The sequence below is a fragment of the Vicugna pacos genome, chromosome 12 (assembly GCF_048564905.1).
Source record: "Vicugna pacos chromosome 12, VicPac4, whole genome shotgun sequence".
In the NCBI taxonomy this organism is placed as follows: domain Eukaryota; kingdom Metazoa; phylum Chordata; class Mammalia; order Artiodactyla; family Camelidae; genus Vicugna; species Vicugna pacos.
Genome location: NC_132998.1, coordinates 56,402,974 through 56,430,322, shown reverse-complemented (window position 1 = coordinate 56,430,322; position 27,349 = coordinate 56,402,974). Strand labels below are relative to the sequence as shown.

Sequence of the window (27,349 nt, the reverse complement as noted above, 5' to 3'; positions counted from 1 at the left end):
AAGCAGATGAGTGGCCAAGAGGATGAAGAGAAAAATAGTTAGCAGAAACACAAAACTATGTATACAGTATGATTTAACTTTTATTTTTTATGTTATTTGTCACTTTTAATTTTATATAATTACCGAGTTAAGGAAAGCTATAAGAATAGTACAAAGGACTCCCATATACCTTTTATCCATCCTTGCCCGTTGTACATTTTGCTCTAATTTATTTTGTTATTTTCCTTTTTTCTCAAAGTGTAATTTACCATCAGTACAGCACACGAATCTTAAGTGTACACATCAGTGAATTTTACATGTGTAGACCCAGTGTAACCACCAACTAGATCAGGATTAGAACACTCCTGTACTCCTCGTTCCTCTCCCATTCACCAACTCTCTTCGAAGGGAACCTCCACTCCAGCTTCTGTCACTAGAGATTAATTTTATCTGTTTTGGGACTTCACAAAAATGGAATCATACAATAGTTACTTTTCTTTTTGTAGCTAAACTCTTTCACTCAATGGGATGTCTATGAGATTCATCCATTAAAAAAAAAGAAAACACAACAGCTTAATTAAGATATAAATCATGCACCAAGAAGTTCATCCCTTTAAACTAAACAATTCAGTGGGTTTTGTTTAGTATAGTCACAGAGTCGTGCAACCACCTCTATTATCTGATTGCAGAAGATTCTCATTGTCTCAGAAAAAAACAAAACAAAACAAAACAAAAAACCCTTACACCCACTAGCAGTAAATTCCTATTCTTCCCTCCCCTCAGCCTCTGGTAACCACTAATCTGTTTTCTATCTCTATAGCTATGCCTATTCTGGACATTTCCTATGCATGACATTGTATACTGTGTGGTCTTCTGTGAATGGCTCCTTTCACTCAGCGTAGTGCTCTCAAGGGTTATCTATGTTGTAACAGGTGTTAGTACTTCATTCCTTTTTATTGCCGAGTAATATGCCATTGTAGGAATATACCACATTTTGTTTACCCACTCACTAGTTCATGGATATTTGAGTCACTGTGTTTTTTAAACACAACGCTAATTTGGTCTTTTTTATTTCTGTATGGTGGTCCACTGTAAGAACAGGCTCAATTTATCCATTGTACCATTGACAGGGTTTTCTCTTCCTAGTTTTTGGCTATGTGAAGCTGCTCTGAACATTTCTGTAAGTGCCTTTGTCAGGCCTGAGCACTCATTTCTGCTGGGTATATACTTAAGAGCAGAAATGCTGATCATAGATTATACAAGTACATTCAACTTTAGTAGGTACAGCCAAACCCTTTCTCAAAGTGGTTGCAGAAACTTACATTCCCACAAGCAATTTATGAGAGTTTCAGTAGCTCTCATCTTTGCAAACACTTGGTATCTTAATTTCAGCCATTCTAGTTGGGGATACTGCTAGCTCATTGTGGTTTTAACTTGCCTTCTGTGATAACTAATGCTGTTTAGCACCTTTTCATTTGCTTACTAGCTAGTTATCCTTTTTTTCTGTAGGACTCATTCAAGTCTACCCATTAAAAAAAATTGTGTTGTCTGTCTTTTTCTTAAATAGATGCTCTTGATAAATTCTGGATATACACCCTTCAATATATACATGTATTGTAAATATTTTCTCCCAGCCTGAGGTCTGATTTTTCACTTTCTTAAATACATCTTTTTTTTAAATTTCATTTTTTTATTGAAGTACAGTCAGTTACAATGAGTCAATTTCTGGTGTATAGCACAATGTCCCAGGCATACATATACATACATATATTAGTTTTCATATTCTTTTTAATTAAAGGTTTTAAATGTATCTTTTGATGAACAGAAGTTCTTAATTTTATGAAGTTCAACTTAACAATCTTTTCTTATGGTTTATACCTTTTGTGAAGTTCTTAATTTTAATGAAGTTCAACTTAATCTTTTCTTATGATTTATACTTTTTGTGTCTTAAGAAATTTTTGCTTCTTTCCAGGTCATGAAGACATCCTCCCCATGCTTTCTTCCAGAAGTTTTGTTGTTTAGTTTTCACACTTAGGTCTCTGATCCATTCTGAACTATTTCTCTCAACAGTGTAAGTGTAGGGATCGAGATTCATGCTGCCACATGTACATATGCGACTGATCTAGCATCATGTGTTAAAAAGACCATCTTTTCTGCACTCATTTGCAGTGGTACCTTTGTAACAGATCGGATGACCATGTATATGTGGATCTCTCAATTTTATTTTAAATACATTTGTGTGTATAAAGATTTGAAAGCAGTAACAAGCTGTGTTAATGGTTGCTGTATTGTGGTCGTACGGTTGTGGGTAATTTTTGTTTTCTTTCGAGCATTTTCTCCATCAACCATAATACTATTTTAATAGTCAGACAAGATCGATAAAGTATTTTTCTAAAATATTACAGGAGTAGACATTATCAAGGGTGCAGGTTCTGGGAGACAGAGGAAAGGTTAGGCTGGACAGCAAGCAGGAGAGCTTCCTCAGTCAGGGAAGCATCCAGGCTGGAGAGGACAGAATTTAGAGCCTGGCTGACAGAGGCCTTCCATCTTCTTAGTGACCTCAGTTTTCTGGAGAGGGTGGTGCTAGGAGGCTGGGAGTATGAGGAAAGTGGACATGATCATTATCAATAATGCTCTGTTGTAAGTGCACACTCCTTAGCAGTTTATAAACACCTACAGGCCCACTTCTCCAGTGTTCCTCCCAACAGTCCTGTGGGCTGGGCAAGGCCCAGTGATTACATCCATTTTACAGATAAGGAGACAGATGCTCTCTGAGTCCCGTTCAAGCATCCATTAAAGACCATTTGATGCCAAGCCTTGTGTTAGTTCAGGGTCCACAGAAACAAATAAGGCATACTTCCTATCTGCCCTCAGGCAGCTCCCAGCCTGGGCAGAGGGAACAGTAAGTCAATGGACGATGAAAATGCTATGAGAGAGATAAACTCAAGATGATGTGACAGCACAAAGGAGGCACCTAACCAGACTAGACTGGAGAGTCATAGGAGATGTTTTGGAAGAGATGACATCAGCGTGAGTCTTTTTCTTCCGTGTTTGAAAAAATTCTGGAAGTGAGATATGTGTTTGAAATACAGATAAGCAAAAGAAAAAAAATCAGTCATAATCCTCTGCCAAGACATACCCTTTACTCATACTTTGATACAATGCCTTTTAAAGCTCATTCTCTCTTTGATATATGCGCACATGTACACACACACACCATACACACAGAACACACATACAAACATTACACAAAAATAAATGAAATCCGCTATAATAGCATTCTATAATTTGCTCTTCTTCATTTATTATGTTTTAAATCAGCAAATAGAAATCTACATTTTTAAAATGACTTTCTAGGTATTGTTCAACCTATGGATGTATCAAAATTTATTCAATCTCTTATAGTGTACATTTATTTCTAACATTTAATAACTATAAATGATGTTGCAAAGAAGAACTTTTAAATCCATTTTGGTGCACTTTTCCAATTGTTATTTTATGATTAATTATCAGAGAAAACTGATCAATTTACTTTTCCACCTGTATCTCTAAACCTGGCTAACAGTGGATATCTTTATTTATTTATTTATTTTAATTTGACAGATGAAAAATGGCATCTCTTGTAGTTTTGTTTGCATTTCAGATGACTAATTTTCTTTTCATAATTACTGGCCATTTATATGTTTCTTTTTAAATAGCCTGTTCTTTATTTGCCCACTTTAATTTTGGAGTATTTGGGGGTTTTCTTACGGATGTAGAAGAGCTCTTTACATATTGTTGACAATAATTCTTTGTCACAGAATTGCAAAATCTTTTTTCTAGTTTCCTCTTGCCTTTAGATCATACTTTTTCTGAAGTTCATTTGGAAGAGTAGTTTAGTCATGATAGGAAGAACATTTCAAAAGGAAAGAGTAATGAGAAATTTGCCCTCTTAGATATAAAATATATCATAATGCTACTATCCTTAAAGTATTGTGTAACTAGTACACAGAAACATCAATGGATGAAACTCAGAAACAGATCCAAGAACAAAAGAGTTCCATAGGTGATGAAGATGGTATCAAAAATCATTGAAAATGGTATGTTGACAACTGGCTATTACAAAAACTACATTAGATTTCTTCCTCATTCCAAAGTCAAAATAACTTCCAGATGGATTAAAATGTAAAAAACTGTTTTAAAAATTAAAAAAATTTAAATCCTCTCGTTGTGATCGGTAACAACAAACAGTGAGCTTTGCCTACTTAAAAAATACCAAGAAAATATTTTGTAACAAATATGTGAAAGGAAGTGTGCGACTTAACCACGTGGAGGTAAAGAGGGACTCAGAAGTGCACTCCAGGCAGAGCAAAGCTCTTAGGTTGAAAGACAGCAACGTGCCGGCTGAAAAGAGAGGATCAGAAATCGAACGCAGGGCGCCCACAACGGATCCGGGGCTGAGTCCGTGTCCGCCCCCACAAGCCATCTTAATTATAAAATAGCACTTTTCCCATATATGGTCCTTAATATCTGTTCTGGTAGGATGACATGGGTCTGGGAAAACAGCTCGTGGGGCGGGGTGTCAGAACCCCGGACCTTCCCAGTTTGCTCCCGCCCGGCCTCGCCCGGGACCAGGCAATGCACCAAAATCCCGGCCTGGAGCCCTCTGCGAGTTTCCTCCTCTGATTGGATTCTCTCTGTGTCAATCCTCCTCCTGGAACCTGGCTGCTCGTTGGGCCCGCCTTAGGGGGCGGGGCTCCCGCCTAGGAAGCGCGAGGGAAGGTGGAGAGGGTGGAAGTGGGGGCAGATGGAGGCCACCCCTCTGGCCTCATGGACTCCGCCCACTACCTTCCCACAGGTCAAGATGTCGGTCCATCAAGACCAGAAGCGGGCTGGAGTGGGTGAGACAGCTGGGGGGCGGGTCCATCTCTCCAGGCTCTGCCCCGCAGCCGGCGCTGGTCTGAGAATGGGCGGGCGCTGAGAGGGCGGGGCGGGAAGGCGGCGAGGAGCCGAGCAGGGTGCGGTGAGGCGCGCAGATCACCGCGGTTCCTGGGCAGGGCACCGAAGGCTGAGCGAGGCTGACCTGCTGCAGCTCCCGCCTCGCGCGCTCGCCCCACCCCGCCGTCGCCTGAGCGCTCGAGAAAGCCCTCTCAGGAGAAGCAGTGCCTGTTCCCCGGGGCAGATCCAGGTTCAGGTGAGCGAGCTCCACTGGCGTGTCCCGCCCCGGGCGGGCGGGGGCGGCGGCGACGGGACGCGCAGCGTCTGGGGCGAGCGGGCCGACGTGTGGTTCTCGGCCTCCGCGCGGCCGGCGATCAGCGCGGGCGGGCGCGAACGCGGCGAGGCCCGGCCGGGGCAATGCATCTTTCCCAGAGGGGCTCCAGGCCCCCTGCGCGGATGCTCGGGGAAGGCGCCGCTGAAAGCGAGGCTTCGGGGAGCAGAGGAAGGCTTCGGGGCCGGACGCTCCCTGGAAACCCTCCATCCCCCCACCTCCCGCCGGCGCACCCCGCGGGCCGAGCACCGGGAGCCTCGACCTCCCCCTGCTGCCGGGGCACGCGCCCCGCCCTCGCCTCTCCCAGTACCCAAGTTGGGCAAACTTTTTAACCCCTTCCGGGGGAGTCTCTGTCCCTTGGACCCATATGAACGGGGAGGGTAAGGTGGGGGTCTCGGAGTGGCGGCTCCTTTGGAAGTTTCAGGGCGTTTTCGAAACGGAGGTAACGGGCAGCCAGGGACCGTTTGGCAGCTGTCAGGACGTCCTCCTGAGTCAGAATCGGACAATCCGGCAGCAGACATTGCGCTCGCTCAGTTTCCGCCCTCTGCTCCCGACTTCCTCATTCGCCCGGCTGCAATCGGCCCGGCGGAGGAGGGGGACGGGGAGAGGTGCGGGTGGGTGCTTGGAGAAGGAGGACCCGGCAGGGACCGGGGATCGAGGCAGGAAAGGCTCCCTTCCTCCCCTACAGACCCTCACCCTTTGACTTTTGACTTCTTCTCTTCTGGAGAGAAAGGCTCGGGAAGGCCCGAAGTCATCTCCGCGGTCCCGGCGCGCACCTGATTCCACCGCACCTGCGGGCGGCCCCACAGGGCGGGCAAGGGCAAGGAGAGCTGGGGCCTGCTCCTTTAGGACCCGGCTTGGGCTATTGCATCGTTCCTGTTTGGGCTAGATCAGGGGTTTTCTACTTACCCTCCCCCCCCCCCGCGCCAAATTCCCGGCGCTAGGTCCTCACCCCAAGTTGTCCTGGAGCCACGCCCAGGGCGGGACTGCACCCCCTCCCATCCCTCTAGACAGCTCCGTTGTTTCAAACTGAGGCCGAGTACCCTCCTGAACCAGGTTTGCGGGCTGTCTTGAGATGGGGGCAGGGTGAGCGCCAGGGCTGCCGTCTGCAGCCCCACCCAGCCAGAGTGGGGAAGGTTCCTGGGAAGTCCCAGGTCCTGGAGGCAGGAGGCTCTCTCCGCTGGGCAGTTGAGAGGCTCAGCCACTTCTCGATTCACTGCACCCTTTCCTGGGTTTAAAAGGATTTCAAAGTAACTGTTGAGTAACTGTTGAAGGGGAAGAGCCTTAGCGCCTTCGTGCAACACTGTGGCCATTTCTGAGCCTGTAACCTCACCGGGTGGTTTATTCCCTTTTTGGTAAAGAGCGAGGCTGCTTTAAGGCCTATTTAGACAATCACTTGATGAATATTTGTCAGTTTATATACAAGGCTGCCAGGGATGGGGGAGGGTATGCAGATGTGTAATTGAGCAAATATTTAACTGGCTTCACTGTGCCAAGGACTCTGCCAGGTGATGGTGGGGTGTGAGGTTGAGTAAGACCTGGCTCCTGCCCTTGGGCATCCAGGGGAGGGCTGGGACAAATCTGTAGATGACTCTAATGTAAGATGAAGATGACAGAGACCCCAGAAAGGTACGGTGAGTCATGGGTATTGGGAGAAGGGAGCCAGCCCATCCTGTGGAGAACCCAGAGGGCAGAGCGAGGAGTTTACAGTCCTCAGGGGAAATAGTGGCCAAAGGACTGAAATACAAAGGCAGCCTGTGATGAGTGTCCCAAGCATGTGAGAGACAAAGGACTCTGAGAGGGACCACTTCTGTCTGTGGAGGCTGCCTCCAGGAGGGAGGATATTGCAGGTTTGGCAAACTGAGGCCAGCATTCGGGGTTGGAAAGTGAGGACTCATTTAGTGGATAATTGAAGGGTAATTAAAGATGTCAAGAGATTGCTCAGTGTAATTTGAGAGCTGCTGTGCCCCCCAGATGGCTGCAGGGTGACACCAAAAAGCTCAACTTTTCACATTCAGCAAGTCCCAGCAGTGCCCATGGGCAGATCCAGGTGCTCAGATCAGCAGGCAGTTTGCAGAAGGGCAGCCGGAGAGGTGTGTTCTGTGGGGCACGTGAGGGATGAGGAAAGAGAGGGTCAGGGCCCTCGCTTTCTGTTTTTTATTTTTAAACTTTTTAACCTAAGGGGTTGGAGATGGGACAACTTCCCTCCTGCAGGATGAAGGATGCATGTTAATAACAGCCTGCCTTTTGCCCGGTCTTGCTCCAGAAAAAACAAAACCAGGATCTGTTAGCTTTTTAAAAGGAGAAAAGCACACTCAAAAAATGCTGCATTGTTGTGTGGGCTGTTGGAGGATATTGCTAGAAACCAGGCTGGCTGTGCTTTCTTCACTTCCTCTTCTAGCTAATCCTTCCATAAAGTACTTAAGACAGCCCTTACCAGCTTGACATCTTTATTTCAAAAGGAGAGGAGGGGTTGACTGTTGTTTTCCTCCAAGCCTGGCCCTACCCTTCTCTTGGAGGGGGAGAAAGAAAAATCCAAAGCAAAGGGGAAAAAAAAATCCTTGCCTTGACAGCTTCCTCCCAAGCATCATGTTCCAAAAATATTTAGAATAACAAAATCTGTGTGTCGTCTTAATTAAACAAACGTCCTAATTTGCTGAGCATAAAACAGCATCTCTGCCCGCAGGGGCAGGAAGTGCATTTTCCCTTTGTGGAGCCCCAGAGAGTCGCTGCCTCTTGGCCTTAACCCTTGGTGTGCTGAGCCCCTGGGCTTAAGCCCTCTGGTAACAGTGGAATGGAGCCCAGGTGCCCCCTGGAAAGTGGTGTTCCTGTGACTTACAGAATCCCATTCTTCTGGAGAGCTGGGAAGAGTGGGATCCTTAGCTTTGGCACTTGGCAGAGTTCAAATCCTGACCCTCCCACTTGCACACCGACTACAGGCAAGTCACATGAGGACCTGAGCCTCAGTGTCCTCATCTGTAATATGGGGATCATGATATCTACCCTGCAGGGCTAGATGTGCGAACTAGAAGAAATAAGGCTTATAAAGGGTCTCATATATAGTGACTGTGTAAGTTTTAAGGAAAATATATAAGTGATCAGTCTTAACTCCCTGGATTGTCAAGTGAGGAAATGGGAGGAGGGGTTTTCCTGGCTCTTAGCTGGTGCTCTTTCTACTTCTAAAAAAAGGTGTGCTTGTGTGTGTGCAGGGCTCGTGGACTGTGTGATAAACACACAGGTGGTTCCAGGCTGCATCTGCTGATGCCTTTGGATGCTCTTGGCGATAAGCTCATGCTCACTAGCCTTGTCTCAGGGCCCTGGCCCGGGCACAAAAGTTTGTTAGCACAAACTAACTGCAGTTTTAGTTCTGAAATGTGGTTTCCTTGATCCAGGAGAGAGTCAAAGGGTTACGTGGAAAGGGCGCTGTTTTTAGTGTCTGGAGACCTGGCTTTCAGATCTGGTTGGGGGAACATTGGATTTTGGTAGAAAGTGCCGTATCGCCCGCCCTACAGAGACATCATCACACCAGTTTATGTGCCTACCAGTTGTATGCGAGAGTGCTCGGGAAACTGAAAAATGCTGTAATTTTACTTATTAATTCTTCAGTAGTATTAGCAGATTCACCTTTTATTAAAAACGCAGCGCTTTGATAATCTTGTGATATCTGTGATCTGAATAAACTGATAAAGCAGAAAAACAGTTTTCCCTCCCACAAAAACTGCAGTAATTTTAACTTCTCTGAGATGCCCCAGTTTCTCAGGCACTCTCATGCTCTATGGATGGATGGGAGTCTTTAAGTTGTACCAACCCTCCTCTTGAAAGGTAGTTTGGCAGTAGCTGTCAAAGCACAGTCCTTCTGACTGATTTCTAGGAACTCAACCTGGCAGATAAACGCAAACGTGCATAAGGAAATGTCCGAAGATATTCTTTGCAGCATCGTCATAGAAAAATACTGGAAGCAAGCTGTCTATTAAGAGGGTCAAATAAATCATGGCACAGCTGTATGGTGGGAATCCTTGCAGCTCTTGTAAAACTGAGCCTGACCTATAGGCACCAAGAGGGTCTGCTCTCCAAGATCTATTGTAAGTGGAAACAGCTAGATGCCGAGTAGTGTATATGGTGCTCCCTTTCTTGCGAAGTGTGGCGTCACCTCCATGCTGTGGGTGCAAAGAAACCACGGTGATAGTGGCCGCCTCCAGAAAGGGCCCAGGAAGCAGGAATCTGAGGTAAGCATTACTTTCTCACTAAATGCCTTTTTACATGCGTTGCCCTCAAATTGTCAAAAATTTAACATGTATGTATATGTATGACTGAAACATTATTCTGTACACCAGAAATTGACACATTGTAAACTGACTATACTTCAATTTAAAAAAAACATTAAAAGGAAAAAAAATGTTAAATGTCTTAGTTTTATTATTTATGAAAATAAATCACTGGCTGGCCAATTCCAGAGGTCTCCACTTTTAAATGTATTACTTGCAATTCCAGATTTCACATTGAATGCTGACTGTGTGCAGGGAAGGAGGAAGGGTCTTAGAAATGGACCAAGTTGCTCTTGTGGTTGGAACATTTTCGGCTCTGTTTTCTTCTCCATGATGTCATATTATCACCAGAGTAACCCTTTTAAACAAGTGTCTACTCTGATCCACTTTGTATTCTGGAAAATGGTAGATGATTGCTTTTTCTCTGCTGTACGAGAAAAAGAAGCCCACAGTTCGTGTCTGGAAAGTGTTTTGGGAAGCCCCCTTGCCAGCTTTCCCACAGTTCCCCTGGCTCCAGATTGCACGCTGTCCTTTCCTGGGGAGCCCACCGTGACCGGAAGGCTAAACCAGACCTTTATTCTCTTGGGTCCTCTTCCTTTTTAAACTTGGGGTCATTGCAACGCATTCCATCTCTGGTTGTCCCTCTGACATCTGGCCTGTGGTTTTTATGTACTAATAACATTGGAAAAGCCCAAATTCTTGAGAAAACGTGATCACTGTTGTGTTTTGAATTGGAAGCTCCTGACCCCCTTTCCCAGGCACGATGTGGGTGCTGGAGAAGATGCAGGCTCTCTGCTCACCTCCGAGTTGGCTCTTCTCTGTAACCCGGTAGGTGGAAGGCCCCCTTTGGGGTCTCAGGCAGGCAGGCCTGTGTCCCTGCCAAGCAGCCACTGGTCCTCCTGGAAAGATGGCCTGAGTCACGCATGAGTACATAAAATGAGCCTGGGTCTAAAATGGGCCTGCCACCACATGGGCGGGTGGTTTGAAGGCTGGATGCCAGCCTGTATCTGTCCCCTCTGCCCCCACCTGCCCCTTGTGCTCTGATGGCACCAAATATTTGGGATGTGGGAGGGGAGCTGCCCCCGTGCCTCTGATGCATGTCTCTTTAAAAAGTAACTGAGGCAGGCAAGCTGCTGTGGGAATTTCTCAGGCCCCCATTCTGCCAACTGGTTTCTCCAGCCTGAGGTAATTCAGCAGCTGAGGGGACCCAGCACACCCTGGCCCAGAGAATGCTCCTGGCCGACCTTTGGCTCAGGGCTGACCCTCCAGTTCTCACAGTGGACCTCAGCATCTGTCTTCTCTCGAGCCCAGTGGACCTCCCCGCCCAGAAGCCAAGCCCGCCACTGTGGCTGGAGGGAACCTTGCAGAGCCTTCTGGAAGTTGCCACCAAAGGGTGTGGCTTCCTGCCTGGGCAGGTTGGGCTGCAGCCGGTAGGGAAGTTGAAGGTGCGGCTGATCTCCGCCCCCCACCCCCTTCCTGCAAGTCCCTCTCAGAGGTCCTTGGCCCTAATGGTCGTTACCTCCCTGCCCAGAGGAGCAGGGAGCCTCTTGGGGAGGCGAGCTCCCTCTCTCACATCCGTGGACATGACTTTGGGTACTTCCGTCTTAGGTTTTCTTTTCCTTCCATTTTAACTGTAAATGATGATGATTTAATTCTAAATGATGCTTAAAAGAAATAGCAACAGTGACAGTACAATCCTCCCTACTGAATTTACTTATAATTATAGAATATCTGAGCTGGAAGGGATCTTAGGGATAATTCAGTTTTTAACTTGTCCCCTCCCCTCGTCCCCACCCCCCACTAGAGGAGTGAGTTGGTAGAAGAAGGCTTTGGCTCCTGGTTTCACTCCACCCCAGTGCCTTTCTCTCAGAATCTTGTCGCCTCATTTAAAAGTGTTGTGAGCCGTTAGCATGCCTTTCTTCGCCTTTATGCGCTGTTTAGCCAAGCAACACATACTTAGCTCCTTTAATCTTCCCTCAAGAGTCTGTTCTTCCACACCCTTAATCTTTTTCTTTTCTTGGGGTGGGGAGGGGCCCAAGGGTTAAGAAACGAGGTGGGAAGTGTTTGGGGTTTCTCTGAACTGTTTCCAGTTGGCCAGTTCCACTTTGGTTGGACTTTCTTGCAGCTCAAAATCAATATTTCACATGGGGCAGTGCCAGGCGGTGCGGTGGGCCATTCCGAGAGCCACACCAGCTTTTCACCATCCTTCAGCCCAGCCTGATTTCTAGTAATTTTAAATCACTCAACGTTGGGTGATTGGTTGTGTTTTCAATACAAAACCCACATAGAGAGAATAAAATGGGAGCTTTGGGATCAGGTCAGGGGGCCAGACCCTCGCCTTTTCTCCTGCTGACTGTTCAGCTGGAGCCTCAGTTTCCTCATCTGCCACATGGGTATAAATCTATGCCAAGTGGTCCAAGTCTTGTGCTCCTCCCCTTCCACTTCCTCCCTCTTTCAGGTCATCACCTCCATCATCTGTCCTCGGGTGGTAGGAGATACATGTTCAGGTTTAAAGATGTTAAGTTTCTCCAGCAAGGGGACAGACACCCTGATAACAGGGGGTAGGAAATTGACAGAGGAACCTGCGAGAAGATTTCCCCGGGCTTGGAGGCTGAGGTCTTCCAGGCTTGCAGCCTTTGCATTCTTCTTACCAGACCATACAGTTCAACTTGTGTCGCCGATCTGAGCCGGTTTAAGCATTTAAAAAAAGCTGTTGCAAAGCTGCGGAGGTACCCCTATTTCGAGTTGTCTGTGTTCAAAAGCCACTGCGTTTCCTGTGTTTTGCATTAAGTCACTGGGCTGGGGAAGGCAGCTTCCTGTCTGATAAACATAAAGATGAGGCATTTGGAACCGTTTGGGTGACATAATCTAACTGGGCTGAAATAGGGGAGAAGATTTTAGAACCCTCTGGACTGGGTTCAGAGGGAGGTTTTTCATCCCTCCATCCCCAGGTTGTCCCTGGCACCGGGCATGGACTTGACCCCTCGTCCTTGTTGCATGAGTGGAGTTCAGGTCTCACTGGTGCCTGTGCCTGTTAGCCTGGGGACGTGGAGGCCCAGGCAGCCAAAGTTTTAGAATGCCATTTAGTGATCTCTCCATTGTGCAAAACATGGATGCTAAGTACTTGTTTGGAAATCTCTGGGGTAAGAAAGTTGGTGGCTGGGAGCTATTTTAAAGTTTTAGTCTGTTAATATTTAAGAGCCAACTATTGGGTATGAGGGTATTGATCCCAGATTTCTTGGCCAAGGCAATCATCAGAGACTCCTTGGGCTCCTGCTGTGTGGCCTGCCCTGTGCTGGGCCTGCTGGGGCTTCAGCGGGGATGAGGGCAGAGACCCCGTCCCTGGCCTGAGGAGCTTTACCCTCTATTAGGGAGTTGGGACACTGGGACATGGGGCAGCTCGTGCCACCCTGAGTGAGTGGAGATTTCTGGGCGTCTTCATCTGGCTTCCTGGAGGTTAGAATCACCTGGAGGAGGAGGGAAGATGGGGAAGGTGGGCAGGGAAGGAAGGAAGAGACTCTGGTGGAAGGGCACTGGCCTGGGAATCAGGAGATCTGGGTTGACGTCCCAGCTCTGCCAGGAATAGTAATAGCAATAATAGGAAGAATAAAGTTTTCCTGAGCACGTGCTATGTACCAAGCACTGTGCTAGTGCTTTCACATGAATTCTCTCCCTTAAATTGTCCCTCATTCCGAGGAGGTAGGAAGTTATCCCCATTTTACAGATGAGGAGACTGAGCAGGGATTCTGACTCTGGCGCTCTGACTCCAGACCCCTGGGTGACCTTGCAGATGCCCTTCACTCCTGGGTTTGCCCTTGCCTCACTTAACAGTGAGGGGCTGGACTGGTCCCCGAGGCTGCCTTTCTCGCCAGTGGCCAAGAATTCCTGAAGAGAGCAGAATGGGGCTCCCTGTGCAGTTGGCTGCTCAGAGCGAGGTTGCCAGTTCATGGTGTTGCCTTGGCTACTGACTTCACCTTTAACCTCAACTGTTGGTGGTGTGTCCTAAGGGAGGGCAGCATAAATCCCAGTTGCTGTGCCTGCTGTTGATCTGGGCCTGGCTGGTCTTTACTGGGAGCCAGCCAGCCAGCCAGCCAGAGGGCCCGCCACTATCTCAGTAGCGGGCTTTTCTTGACGTCAGACGACTTGCAAACTTGCGTTCCTTCCTGCTTCATCCATCCATCTGTCATCATCCACTCACCACTCCTCAGAGCTTACTGTATGGGCTGGGTGCTGGGGATAAGGAGGGAAAGGAATCGTGGAGCCCTTGTTTCCAGGAGCTATTGGTGTCTCACCAGAGTGCTGGGGGCCCAGGCAGGTCTGAGAAGGCTACCTGGAGAAGGCGGCATCTGAACTGATGGCAAGGTAGGGACAGGGCACAGCACGTCCAGGGAACAGCGCTAGGACTTTGTTCAGTTTCTCAGACTTTAGGGGAACGTTGTTCAAGGGTGATTCAGGTCGCTGAGGCCCTCTGAGTCACTCTGGGCCAGTAAAAGATTTCCTCTCCTCCTTGGTGGCTTCAGGCCCCAGCCGCATCTCGAAGCCCCTTACGTAGCCCCTATGGCCCACTGAGGCCCATTTCCCTCTGCCATTTCCTGGGAAATGTGGGGGTGCAGGATTCCAGTCCCTGGTCCTTAACCTCTCGGTGGCTCTGGGAATTCTGCCTGTGCCCTCTGGCTGTGGGGTCAGCACACTGTTCCCAGCTGAAAGATTTACGATGAGATGTTTCATGGAGTGTTGAGAGAGACAGTCATTACTGGAATTGGTTCCCTTTTTAAACTAAAAGGAAGGGAGGAGGGTTTCTTTATAGCACAAACAATACAATAACAAAGCTGGCAAGAAGCAAATTTACCCCTCACCCCATCCACTCTGTGCATCTTTCTGGGTTTCCTGTCCACATACATGCATGTTTTACAAAATTAAACACTAAAATTAAATATTAGATACTATCGTGTGTTCTGACTTAGTGCTGTAACATAAAGCGCTCTGTGTTGCAACAGCCTCCGCAATTATTATTTTAATGGCTATGTTATGGCCCGCGGTGGGAAAGAACCATTATTGGCTTTGCCAGAAAGTTCCATGGGTTTTATTGAGTCTTTTAGAAATTCATCCATTCAGCAACTATATCCTGAGCATCTGTTCCAGAAACTGCGGGCTGGTTAGGATGTAGATGAGTGAGATGTCCCAAGCCCTGCCCTCCAGGGGCTCACAGTCTACACCCAGGGGAGAATCACTTCACTTTGTTGTGGGTCGTGATGGAGGCGAGCCCGGGAGAAAGTGGCAGCTCAGACGGCTGGTTTGAGTTGATGAAAAACAGGTAAAACCACTTTGTCATTAGTGATGAGACAGCATAGGAACGTGGACCTGGGAGATCTTTTTGGGCTCACTGGAGGGAAATCTTCAATGCACCCCCTTCCCGAGCGGTTCGTGCTGGCCTGGACCGGAAAACACACGCTGTGGGGACATGAAGGACAGAGGCTCCAAGGGACCTTGTCAATGGGGAGGTTGCAGAACTAGCCCCTGGTCCCCACAAGGGAGGCCCATTGGCGACCATGGGTGGGAGGCGGCTGAGGGTGGGCTGGGGAGGCATACGCACTGTCCCAACCCAGGCAGGCCACTCGGGCTCTGCGGTGGCTCCTGCCTCTGGGGAAGGAACCAATTGTAGCAACAAGTTGCAACAGTGTAGTTTTGTTGTAAAGAGGAAGTTTCAGAATCCTAGTGGCTGCTTTTGAGCAGATAGATGTTTACAACAGAAAAGGAGTTACCGCAGCAAGGGGAGGAGGTGTGTGGTCAGAGGCCTAGAAACTGGGATGCAGAGTCTTCGTGCTGGTGTTTTCTTTCCTTCCAGATAAGTGGCTTCCTTGCTGTGGTTTCTTTCCTCTTTCCAGCCCCACACTGTCCCTGTCCCCTGAGCCCCAGCTCCTGGCTCAAGGGAGACTCACTTGAATTCTGCTATCTTCCCAGAGAGCAGGATAGAAGCTCCCCACCCCACCCCACCCCACCCCACTGCACCCCATCGAGGGAGTGAGAGGGAATGAGAGGGGCAGGGCAGGCCCCGGGCGTGGTCACTGGACACCTCCACGCTCCTGTCTGTTTCAGGTTTTGCTGACCTCGTCAGGTCCCCTCTCCAGGCTACAGTGCGGATTTGGATCAGTACAAGGTCCATGGGTTTTGAGGTTTGGGTAGGAGAGCTCTGTCATGGTCCTCAATGTATGCCCTCCCCACCCAACTACACACTAAAAAAACCAAAACCAAACCCTAAACCTTAACCTAGCCTTACTTTTTGTGTACTGACTTAAAATTAGTAATAAGAATAAAGCATTTGCTGAGGCTTCCAGCACTTAGATTATAATGTTCCCTGGTGGTTGAGGTGAGGCCCCTTGTGTATCTTTTTAAATCTTCTGTCACCTTGTGTACCCTACTGTTCGGTGGTGATTACAGGCTGGAGCTTATCTTTGCATTTATGCTATTTTAAATTATTTGCCAGCCTTCATATTGGATCAGGAGAGGTGGATACAGGAATAGAGAATTAGATGAAGCAGAAGGAGGCAGCAGGGCGTGGGCCAGGGAGTGGGCGACTCTAGAAGCAGCAGCTGTGTTTAAATCCCATTTTCACTCAGTTTATTTGTTCATGATATATGTATCGCATGCGGGCTGTGCGCTGGAGACTGTTTAGGTGCTGGTGATACAGGATTGAACACAAGCAGCCAAAGTCTGTGCTTGTCTTTCTAAGTCGGAAGAACCAGACGTCGGTCAGACAAACCAGCTCACCGTGGCAGGTCAGGATGGCATTTGTGCCACAGAGAATGATGGTCAGGTGAAGAAGGCACGTGCAAAGACTCAGACTCAGGTCTGCTTAAATAACATTTATTTCTCACAGTTCTGGAGGCCGGAAGCCCAAGATCAAAGTGCCTGCTGGAATGGTTTCCTCTGAGGTCTCTCCCAGGCTTGCAGACGGCCGCCCTCTTGCTGCCTCGTCACGCAGTCTTCCCTCTCTGCACCCATCCCTGCTGTGTCCCTGGGTCCAAACTTCCTCCTGTTATGAGGACCCCAGTCAGATGGGACTAGGGCCCACCCTGATGGTCTCATTTCAACCTAAATACCTCTTTAAAGACCCTGTCTCCAAATACTATCACATTTTGAGGTCCTGGGTGTTAAGGCAGCAACATGTGGATTTGATGGGGCACAGTTCAGTCCGTAAGAGGGGAGACGGGAGTCGGGGGTGGTGTCAGTGGAGGTCTGGTCTCATCCAGGGATACTGCTGGTCCCTCTAGGACTTCTCTCTGCTTCACCAGTTGTTTGTTTAATTGCTTTGAGCCCCAGTTTGCTCATCTGTAAAATCTGGTTACTAAAACCCATCTCTTAGTACCCTTTGGGCAGCAACTGTGGAAGGCACTCAGAGCAGTGTCACGTTTGTGGAGGGCCCCCAGTAAATGTCAGTCCCACACCCTCTCCTGCCCCACCCCAGGGTGGGCCGCCCGGCTGTTCCCAGATCCCAGGTTGCTCTGCCTCCCCGACTCGGGTGATGGCGTCCCCGCCCATTCTTGTGGACAAAGTGTTCTTGGGGATGGCTTCTCCTCTCTCGTGAGCCATAAACTGTTTTTACACGAGCAGGGGAAAGCACTTGTGGAAAACTGGTGCAGGATTATAAAGTTAAAATCCCAGTTGCTGGCCACAGTGTTCAGTGGCTGCTGGGGAGAATGTCTGTCAGCGTCCCCTGCCCCGCACTGGGCTCTGTCTTAGCCCTTCTCTACCCTACTTGCTGGTGTCTCTGCCCCTGTTAGAGGCTTAATACATGCTTGAGGAACAGGTAACGTGTTCATACTGGAATGTGGTTGTCAGCAGCACTGTCACTTAGCTCTGTGTGACCTTGGGTGGATGGCTTCATTTCTGGGTGGTCTGAGGCTTCACCACCATGATGTGGTTATGTCTACTACTTACGTAAATAGGCAGGGGGCCCTGCAGCCGGACCCTCTGTCCTTATCCCCATTCTCCCCTTTGCCAGTTGTTTGACCTTGGGGGAGTCATGCATCCTTGTCTGTAGAGTGAGGAAGATAACTACCATGAGCATTTTGGTGCTCAGTAAAGTTTAGCTTTATTATTTCTTTGTTTTATTTCTATACAACTTGGCCAGCACAGTGCCAGGCTATCTATTATAAAAATCTCCTTTCATCTATTTTTAACAAGCCTATCTTAATCTATTTTTTCTATCACTATAAAGCTTGAAGTCACACTCAGGTTATTGCAGTCAAAGTCTCCCAATCCCACTACGGGGTATTAATGAGCCCATTTTAGAGCTGGGAAGATTGAGGCTCAGAGAACCCAAGTGCCTAGCCCCAGGAGGCAAGTGAGAGATCTCAGATCCTCTCCCCGCTCCTCTGATTTTCGGGCCAGTTTTCCATGTTTGCTTCCGTGGCCTCTCCTGCCTTCTCATCCCATTTAACCTGCTGTATGGATAATATTTCCGAAGCAGGGGCTGGTAGACTTTCATATTTTTGTACACAACCTTAATGCAGTGATTGTCCTGGCGCCTTTCCAGGGCCAGCTGTAGACTACACCCTCCCTGCTCCATCATCACACATCAGTGGGCAGCAGGTGCGGGTGGTCGGCCAGGTGTGAGGGCTCGGCTCAGCCTGGCTCCTGCGGGGAACCTTAGCTGCTCCCTCTCAGCCTTCCAGTGCCGCCACCCCCTCCTCCTGGCCCCCCAGCCCGCTGTTCCCAGCCTGCCTTCTGCCCAGAGCCGGGCCTGCCACCCACCAACTGTGTCCTGTGCTTGCCAGGGTGAGGAGGAGGTGGCTGTATCTCGCCAAGTGCTCATGAAAAATGCCTCATTACAGGATTAATTACTTGCCGCCACCAAGCACTGTGGAATTCACAAGGCCCCGTCCCCCCAACTTGTCTTTCCTCCTCCCTCCAGACCTACCTGGACTTAGTTCTGCCCACTTTCTGGCTGGCACTTGAAACCTTGTGTCCTGGAGGAAGGAATAGACAGTGGACTGAAGATCTGGCAGCGAGCGTCCCTCCCGGCCACTTACTAACCTGTGTCCCAGAGCCCTGGTGTCCTTAAAGTGAGGACACCTTGGGGACCCTGTGCCGAGGGCTATTCCAGGTTGCAAGCTCCCGTGCAGACCTTCGTGGACCATTGTTTTAGAGGCTGCAAAAGGATAGCTCTCTTCCCCTTTAAAACAAGTCTCAGGCTTTAATTATCCTTAGGTTGAAATAGCGGAGTTCTCCCCCACCCCTTCTGGCTTTTAGGCAGGAATCTGAAGAATGTGATTCTCCATTGGGGACCTGAGCAAAGATCAGGGGCTGGGGCGGGATTCTAGGCCCTTCCGGGGCTTCAGCTGGCGGCCTTTTGTGCTCCTGGACCTGGGACATTCCACACTGGTCGAGGTGAAGTCTGAACTAGAGACTCCTGGGTGGGATCTGCAGGGGACAGGTGGGAGGCATGGGGGGGGTAAACACTCCCCGCCCCAACACTCGTGTCTTAGAGAAAGCAGGTTAAAGGGGTTTGCAGAGGAAACTTGTCTGACTTGAGGGGGTTGGTGGCAGCCAGGAGGTCCACGTCTGCTTTGGTTCTAGGTGGCAGGGAAGATCGCAGGTCACCCCAGGCTCATTTCCCTTCCTGATCGATCGATGGATTGCTAACTGCTGTTCATCAGGTCTCACCAGCCTCGTTGGCTGCTCTGTGCCTTTGCTGCCTCCTTGTGTGCTCAGGGCCCGGTGGGTAGGTGCAGACCCCTAGGGCACAGACACCGACAGCTACTACTTGTGCCCTGGAGTGAGTCCCCCAAACATCCCGGGCTTCAGTTTCCTCACCTGCAAATCAGGAGACAGCAAAACCTACCTCCGGGTTGCCGTGTGCATGGGTGAGGTCTTGTGGGAGAAGCACCCAGAGCTAAGTGTCGGGGCGCTCCTGTGACGTGGACTTTGAGATTCTCCTTGTACCGATGGAGGAAGGGTGCAGAATGGTTAAATTCCGTTCCCAGAGTCCCTTGGCCAGTGCCCACATCCAGGTCAGCTTGATGTGTCATATTCTGTGCCAGTCCCCCACCCTCTGGGGTGTGTGTGTGTGCATGTCTGAGTGTGGGGGAGGGGAAGCTCTGCCCAGGGCCGGCTGGTGTGGCCCTACCTGGCTGCTCCCTAAGGCAGGGGCTGCTCCTTCTCTCACCTGCAGCTTCAGCCTTGGCCTCTTGGGGACCAGCCTGTGGCCCGGGGAAAGGAGTGATTCTCGGCGGGCGGTAACGTAAGCCTCGGCCAGGTTTCCAGTGAAGGACGTAGTGAGGTCATCCATGGGGCCAGGCTCCCTGCTCAAGGACAGCTGGGTTGGCTAGCCCTTCAGACACAGGTGCTTTCCCAACCTGCTCGAGGAACTGTAAGGTAGTTTTTCTGTAACGTGTGAAATAAGCAGTTTTTATCTTCACTCCATGGCTCATACTTAGATCATTTGCCCCCCAGGAGGCTGAAGGCACTGGGATGCTTCTGGCCCACCGGGGCTTCTCCGGAGAGCTTGGCTCTTCCCTCCCCACAGCCTGTGTGCCTGGGGATGGCATTGTGCTGGCTCAATTTTGGAGCAGGGAAGAGAGACAGTTTGCCGTCCAGTTTTGGATTTTCTGTTTCTGCCGTCCAGGAGGATCAGAAGAGCGCAGGGGAAGTGACCTCCCGCCCCCACCATCCCAGATCCTCCGCTTCCCACGCAAACTCTCACTGTTGGGTTGTCCTGACTGCAACTCTGCTTCCTCCGACCTCTTTTGTCAGATCCCGCTTAACCCTCAGGAGGATAAAGAAGGAAGAAAATCCTTTCATGTTGCCTTGGTTGAAAAGGAGGCCCCTCCACTGCCCCTCTGCCTTTGAGCTGGTAACCAGGGGGCTCCTAAAAGTCCATGGACTGCACTTGAGGGTCTCTGTGATCCCCTAAGATGATATGAAAAGGGCTCACAGCCTTCAGCCAGTTCTCAAAGGGGTCTTTGATGGCTGGAAATGTTAAAAACCACTGATCTAGAGAGATGGGAACTTTGGGTTTCCTGTTTATAGAGCCTGTGTGTGTATGTGTATAAACAGCTATGCGGTGTTTATTACAGGGTTGGGTGACACTGCCCCAAGGATGTCAATATGTGGAGAGCACCTTCCTAAGGCAGTGGCCTTCCCTTCTCATCTGATCTGTATCAAGCCTTTAACATCATATCACTTCTGGGCGTCTCGTTAGTGTGGGGCTGGGGCTGGAGCTTTGAGGGGTGATGTTTTGATGGCAGCGGATTTCATCTGCTGTTACTCCACATACTGAGGAAACTGGGCTCTTCTTTCTGTCCTTGGGATCTTCCACCTGGACTCCAGGTCCTCAAAGGATGTTTCCTAAGCCCCCACATCACTTCACCTCCCTGAGCCTCTATCTCTCTTTTATAAGGGGGACAGTGGGGAGCAGGGACCAGGGCGGGGGCCGTAGGATACCTGCCATGGCTTTATTGAGGTTGTTGGGATCAAATAGTGGGAGCAGTGAGAGAGGAACTAACACATGTCATGAGTCTGGGCTGCTACGGCTGCCATTTTACTGAGGTTTCTCAGGGCGCCTCCCCCATCCTCACTTTGGCTTTGGACCTGAGCTTCTGCATGGCCTGACTCACTGTGACCTTGGGCCAGTTGTTGAACTAGTCTGAGCCTCATCTACCCAGTGAAGGTTGAGTCAGATTGGTGTTTCTCAGACTGTCAATGGAGACTTACTGGTGGGACGTGAGATTACTGGTGGCAGCCATTTCAGTTTTAGAAATAAAATAGACTCAAATGGAACATATCGGCGTGCATAGTGCTATATATCATTTTATGAAGCGTTTGTTTGACTCAGTTGTGTATATTCATGATAAAAAGCTTAAAATCTTTTTTTCCCACTGTGGCTTGAGATTAAAAAAAAAATGTTGGTGCCCCCCTCCCCAGATGAGATGCTCTGGGGGAGGTCCTTTCAGCCCTGACTGTGTGGTTCCTGCCTACAGGTCTGAGCTGAGCTGGGTCTCCCCCGCCACTGCAGCCAAGCCTTTAAACAGAGCTCCTTGCAAGACCAAACTCTTTAACTGAAGTTCTTTACCAAATTCTGGGAAATGAGCTGCATTCCTGGGGCAGAATAAATCATGTTGAGTGAGGCTAGGCAGGATGTGACTTCAAACCCCCTGAAGTGGGCTGACTGAGGGCAGCATTTGTGACTGACTCATTATGAGCTAGCTCAGTGGCGACACAGGCTTCTTGAGAGAGGAGGCAAGATTGTGGGGGAGGGCGGCCGGCAGGCCCAGGGCGCCACCAAGCACCGCTCCTCCCTGAGCTCATTTTGGTCCTCACAATAGTTCTGTGAGTTGAGCAGTGCTCTGACCGCACTGCAGAGACCGGGCTGTCAGCTCCATCCTCTGGGGGCTGCACTGCCGTCCGCTCTTCTGTCCTCATGGCTGTCCTGGGGGGCACCTGGGAGCATCTCCATTTTACAAAAGGAGGGACTGAGGCCCGGGGGCCCAGTCAACCTGGCCAAGTTTGTTCTGTTAGTCAAGTGGTGGGTCTGCAATTCCCCAGCCAGTCTGGCTGCCTCCTGAGTGATTTCTTTCTGAGATGTCTTCTGTAAAGGTCATGAATAAATTAGCACCATTCGGAAGGTCTCTCTCCTTTCAGCAATGCAACTCATGATCAGAGTCGACTTAAAGGACCGCTTGATCAATTCAGCTGGATTGTTGCTGACCTCTGGCCAGTCCTGTGTCTCTTGGAAACAAAATGGAGATTAGTGTCCATCAGATTTAGCTGGAAGGGTGGCTGGGAATGAGGACGGAGGTATGATCCTGAATGGCCACAGAGAAGCCTTGGCCCGTCCTAGGCCCTGACTGCCTTGTCTGCTGGTGAGAATCACTTAGGTTTGGAAAATAACATGCAGGATTATCGGGCTTAACTTTAGGTACTTTTAGAATGGGTGACAGAGAAGCTGCTGGGCTCGGTTGGTCCTTGGAGTTTGGACCTTTTGGGAGACTGGAACCTTCCCCATTTCTTCAGTTCACCAGGTATCACTCAGCACCTATACAGGTTAGACATAGGGACCCAGGGGTGACTGGGACCCATCATGGCCTTCGTGCTCTCAACCCAGTAGGAAGGGGATTGGGATGGCTATTGGTGGTAGCTGCTGTGGTATTCAGGGATTTTGTTTACTTATTGTATTATCACTCGGGGTGGGGAAGGATGTAGCTCAAGCGGTGGAGTGCCTGCCTGGCGTGTACAAAGTTCTGGGTTCAACCCCTTGTATCTCCTTTAGAAAATAAATAAATAAATGAACCTAATTACACCACCCCCCAAATTTAAAAAGTTAAAAATAATTTAATTAAAAAAAAAAGCATCACTCAGAATAGAAAGCTGCCGGAGGCCTGATGGGTCCTGGCTGAGTGGTCTTCAGTCTTGTCTGATCTTGGATTGGGTTTCTCAGCTGTCCTGATGTGGACTCAGGAAACCAGCATGTTGTACTTTCCCATTGAGACAGCGGCCGTGTAATTAAATCTTCTCAGTATGCTTATTTTTCTGCGTTGGGTTTCAGCAAACTGTGCTCGCACGCTCAGGGAAAGAAGAACCATCCCATGGGCAGAACCAAAGGGAAGGAATAACTTCACAGCAGGAATCTGAAGGTTTGCATTGCCCCTCCTGCATGCCTATGTGGGGTGCTCTCTTGGGCTCAGGAGATGCTGTCTGTTGGAAGGGCAGGGTGATGTGTTCAGTGACAGTTCCTGACGGGAAGGCAGCCAAGCGATTCTGTCAACCTTGTCAAACCTGCGGGTATATTTGGGGTGGGGGGAATAATTTGTACCTGGCGATTTGGGAGAAGACACCACCCCTGTATCTGAAGTGACTTGCCTCTCTGCAGTTGCTCCTGGGTGGCTGAGTGGAAGCTCATTACTGAGTAGGTGAGGCACATGTGTGACCTCACTACACAAATATTGAACCAATTAAAAGCAAAGGTCCAGTGCAGATGACTTACCTCCAAATCCAGCCAGCGGCTGCCTGCCTCGCCTTTTGCCGTTGGGTGAGAGCTGCATTGCTCATGTGCCTGCCTGCCCCCTTTCCTCCACTCCAGACTCACATCTTCTTTTCAGCTCCCCTCTGCTTACTAAAACAACCTAATTGGAAATCATGCCTTTGATGGTAAAGCCAGTTAATTAGTAGTTTACATTTGAAAATAATGATTTAAAATAACAAGTTTTAATATCTTACAGAGCCTTGCTGTTAACTGCTGAAAAGGTTTTCCAAAAATTCCATTTCTAGGTAAGATCATTGCAATTGGAAAATTTTTGAAACTGTTTCCAGAGAAAGTCTAAGCATATTCCTCTGGACAGCCAGGTTCCCGAAGACACAATATGAGCTGTAAGCCCATGTGTTCTAAACGGTCAAGTTCACTTCCACAAGCATTGACTGAGGACCCCCCTCTCTGAACATTGTGCTCACCTGAAGATGGGGTGGCGGGGGGTGGGGGAGGACCATCTCTGCCTTCAAGGAGTTTTAGGGACAATGAGGACAGACAGAGAGCAGTGGTTCTGGTATAAGGCAGATTGCTGGAGCAGGCCTGGGGAGAGGAGGGAGAAAGAGGAATAATATACTTGGTGTTAGGAAAGGCTGCCTGGGTGACTGGAGGACCATGATGGAGCCGTGGCTGGAACAGGGGTCTCTGGCAGGGGACAAGAGAGACAGGGCTGGAATGATAGTTTGAGGTATTGGTTGAGGGAGTTGGTTGAGCTCTAAGGGCCATGGGGAGGTGGGAAGGGCTGTCGTTCTGAACAGTGGAATTCTTTTTTTTTTTTTAACATTTTTTATTGATTTATAATCATTTTACAATGTTGTGTCAAATTCCAGTGTTCAGCACAATTTTTCAGTCATTCATGGACATATACACACTCATTGTCACATTTTTTTCTCTGTGAATTATCATAACATTTTGTGTATATTTCCCTGTGCTATACAGTGTAATCTTGTTTATCTATTCTACAATTTTGAAATCCCAGTCTATCCCTTCCCACCCTCTACCCCCCTGGTAACCACAAGTCTGTATTCTCTGTCCATGAGTCTTTAGATTCCACATATGAGCGATCTCATATGGTATTTTTCTTTCTCTTTCTGGCTTACTTCACTTAGAATGACATTCTCCAGGAGCATCCATGTTGCTGCAAATGGCATTATGTTGTCGGTTTTTATGGCTGAGTAGTATTCCATTGTATAAATATACCACATCTTCTTTATCCAGTCACCTGTTGATGGACATTTAGGCTGTTTCCATGTTTTGGCTATTGTAAATAGTGCTGCTATGAACATTGGAGTGCAGGTGTCATCCTGAAGTAGATTTCCTTCTGGATACAAGCCCAGGAGTGGATTCCTGGGTCATATGGTAAGTCTATTCCTAGTCTTTTGAGGAATCTCCACACTGTTTTCCATAGTGGCTGCACCAAACTGCATTCCCACCAGCAGTGTAGGAGGGTTCCCCTTTCTCCACAGCCTCTCCAGTATTTGTCATTTTTGGATTTTTGAATGACAGCCATTCTGACTGGTGTGAGGTGATACCTCATTGTAGTTTTGATTTGCATTTCTCTGATAATTAGTGATATTGAGCATTTTTTGATGTGCTTTTTGATCATTTGTATGTCTTCCTTGGAGAATTGCTTGTTTAGGTCTTCTGCCCATTTTTGGATTGGGTTGTTTATTTTTTTCTTATTGAGTCGTATGAGCTGCTTATATATTCTGGAGATCAAGCCTTTGTCGGTTTCACTTGCAAAAATTTTCTCCCATTCCGTAGGTTTTCTTCTTGTTTTACTTCTGGTTTCCTTTGCTCTGCAGAAGCTTGTAAGTTTCATTAGGTCCCATTTGTTTATTCTTGCTTTTATTTCTTCTAGGAGAAAATTTTTGAAATGTATGTCAGATAATGTTTTGCCTATGTTTTCCTCTAGGAGGTTTATTGTATCTTGTCTTATGTTTAAGTCTTTAATCCATTTTGAGTTGATTTTTGTATACGGTGTAAGGGAGTGTTCTAGCTTCATTGTTTTACATGCTGCTGTCCAGTTTTCCCAACACCATTTGCTGAAGAGACTGTCTTTATTCCATTGTATATTCTTGCCTCCTTTGTCGAAGATTAGTTGACCAAAGGTTTGTGGGTTCATTTCTGGGTTCTCTATTCTGTTCCATTGGTCCATATGTCTGTTTTGGTACCAATACCATGCTGTCTTGATGACTGTAGCTCTATAGTATTGTCTGAAGTCTGGGAGAGTTATTCCTCCAGCCTCTTTCTTTCTCTTCAGTAATGCTTTGGCAATTCTAGGTCTTTGATGATTCCATATAAATTTTATTATGATTTGTTCTAGTTCTGTGAAATATGTCCTGGGTAATTGGATAGGGATTGCATTAAATCTGTAGATTGCCTTGGGCAGTGTGACCATTTTAACAATATTGATTCTTCCAATTCAAGAGCATGGAATATCTTTCCATTTTTTAAAGTCTTCTTTAATTTCCTTCATCAATGAACAGTGGAATTCTTAAACAGCCTAGCTGTCTTCAAACTCTAACTGCTTCCTGCCCTGAGTAGTTGATTGATTGACTCATTAAGAATGTGGCTTGTGGCCCTGAGGACAGGATGATATCTTACTGGAGGAGACCCAGTTGGGAACTTTGGTCTCTGTGACATATGATGCAGGAGATCTATGCCCGAGACACTTGGGTAACTGGCCGGAGAGGTCCTGGGATGCCGGGTGACTTCTCACTTAGGAGGGGATGACCGCGGTGGGCACCGGCTGCCGGGGCTCCCCCTGCGCCCGGCTGTTGGGAGAAGCAGCTCAGAGGGTGGAGTCTGTGTCTCTTCGTCCCTCTCTCGTGGATGTGATCACTTTCTCCCTTGCCTTGTGCAACGCTTTCTCTTCTCAGGCTGGAACTCCCCTCTTGGCTAGTTCACGATACTTCCCAACTGCTGACTTCTTGCCCCCTTAAATTGAGGTCAGGGAGGGTGATCTCTTTAAAGTACAAATCCAATGATGTCATCCTCCCCCACCTCCCCTTGTCCCTAGAATGAAGTCTGAATTCCTCAGCAAAGCTGATAAGATTCTGGGTAAGCAGCTGCACACATCCCCACCCCACCCCCTTCACCTCTAGTTACTCCTCCCATGCCCTGCCCCGCCCCCTGCTCCTCAGTAGGAGGCGGGAATCTCCCTGCTAAATTCTGCTGTCTTTGATGGTCTGGGTTCCTTGGGTACAGGCCCTGCATCTCACTGCTCCCTGGGGCTCTTAGGAGTCCTGGGAAGACTCTCCATGTGGCCTCTAAGGAGGGAAGGGCAAAGGGGGTGAGTTCTGGGGCTCTGGTGCTAAATTCCTCTCCGGCCTGTCTCTGGTCTGGTTTTCTTATCTGCTGAGCATCAGCACAGGCTTGGGTTGGAATACTGCTAATGGAAACAAGTCCCAGCTTCTTCTGTAAGCAAACAACATTCCTGAGGTGGAGAGGGGAGGGGGCCCACCACCCGTGTCCTCCTGTTCCTCTGCAGCTTCTGGGCTCTGGGCAGCCGTGAGGCCCCTCCCCCTTCACAGCCTGGGGAGACTGAGCACCTTAGGGTGGGAGGCTGCTGTAAGGTTGGCCCTGGGTGGCTGAGTGGCTGAACTGTAGATAACTGTTCTGACAGCCCCTGTGTTCTGTGTCCATTTCTTGTTTGAGCCTGGATAACAGCTGCCCAGTAAATGATGTCCGCAGGGTCACACAGCTGGTCAGAGCCAAGCCAGACTCAAATCCAGTTCTTCTGCCACACACCCCATGCACATCCCACCAGAGTAGCATTTCCCAGGCCAGTGTCGAGAAATATTTTTCCTGCAGGATATTCCTGGATGTGAA

The 27,349-nt window shown here is 48.6% G+C and overlaps 1 protein-coding gene across 2 annotated transcripts in view; it reads left to right on the top strand.

The window, feature by feature from the left end:
- Nucleotides 1–4,933: 4,933 nt before the first annotated feature.
- MYH9 (myosin heavy chain 9) overlaps nt 4,934–27,349 on the top strand; it is an 87,829-nt gene continuing 65,413 nt past the window's right edge. Inside the window, exons 1-3 of one of the 2 annotated variants that reach the window (XM_072973444.1) lie at nt 4,934–5,152; nt 23,039–23,126; nt 23,712–23,760. The gene's annotated coding sequence lies outside the window, so the exon portion shown is untranslated. The remainder of the gene's footprint in view (nt 5,153–23,038; nt 23,127–23,711; nt 23,761–27,349) is intronic. The other variant, XM_072973443.1, reaches the window with a different exon arrangement.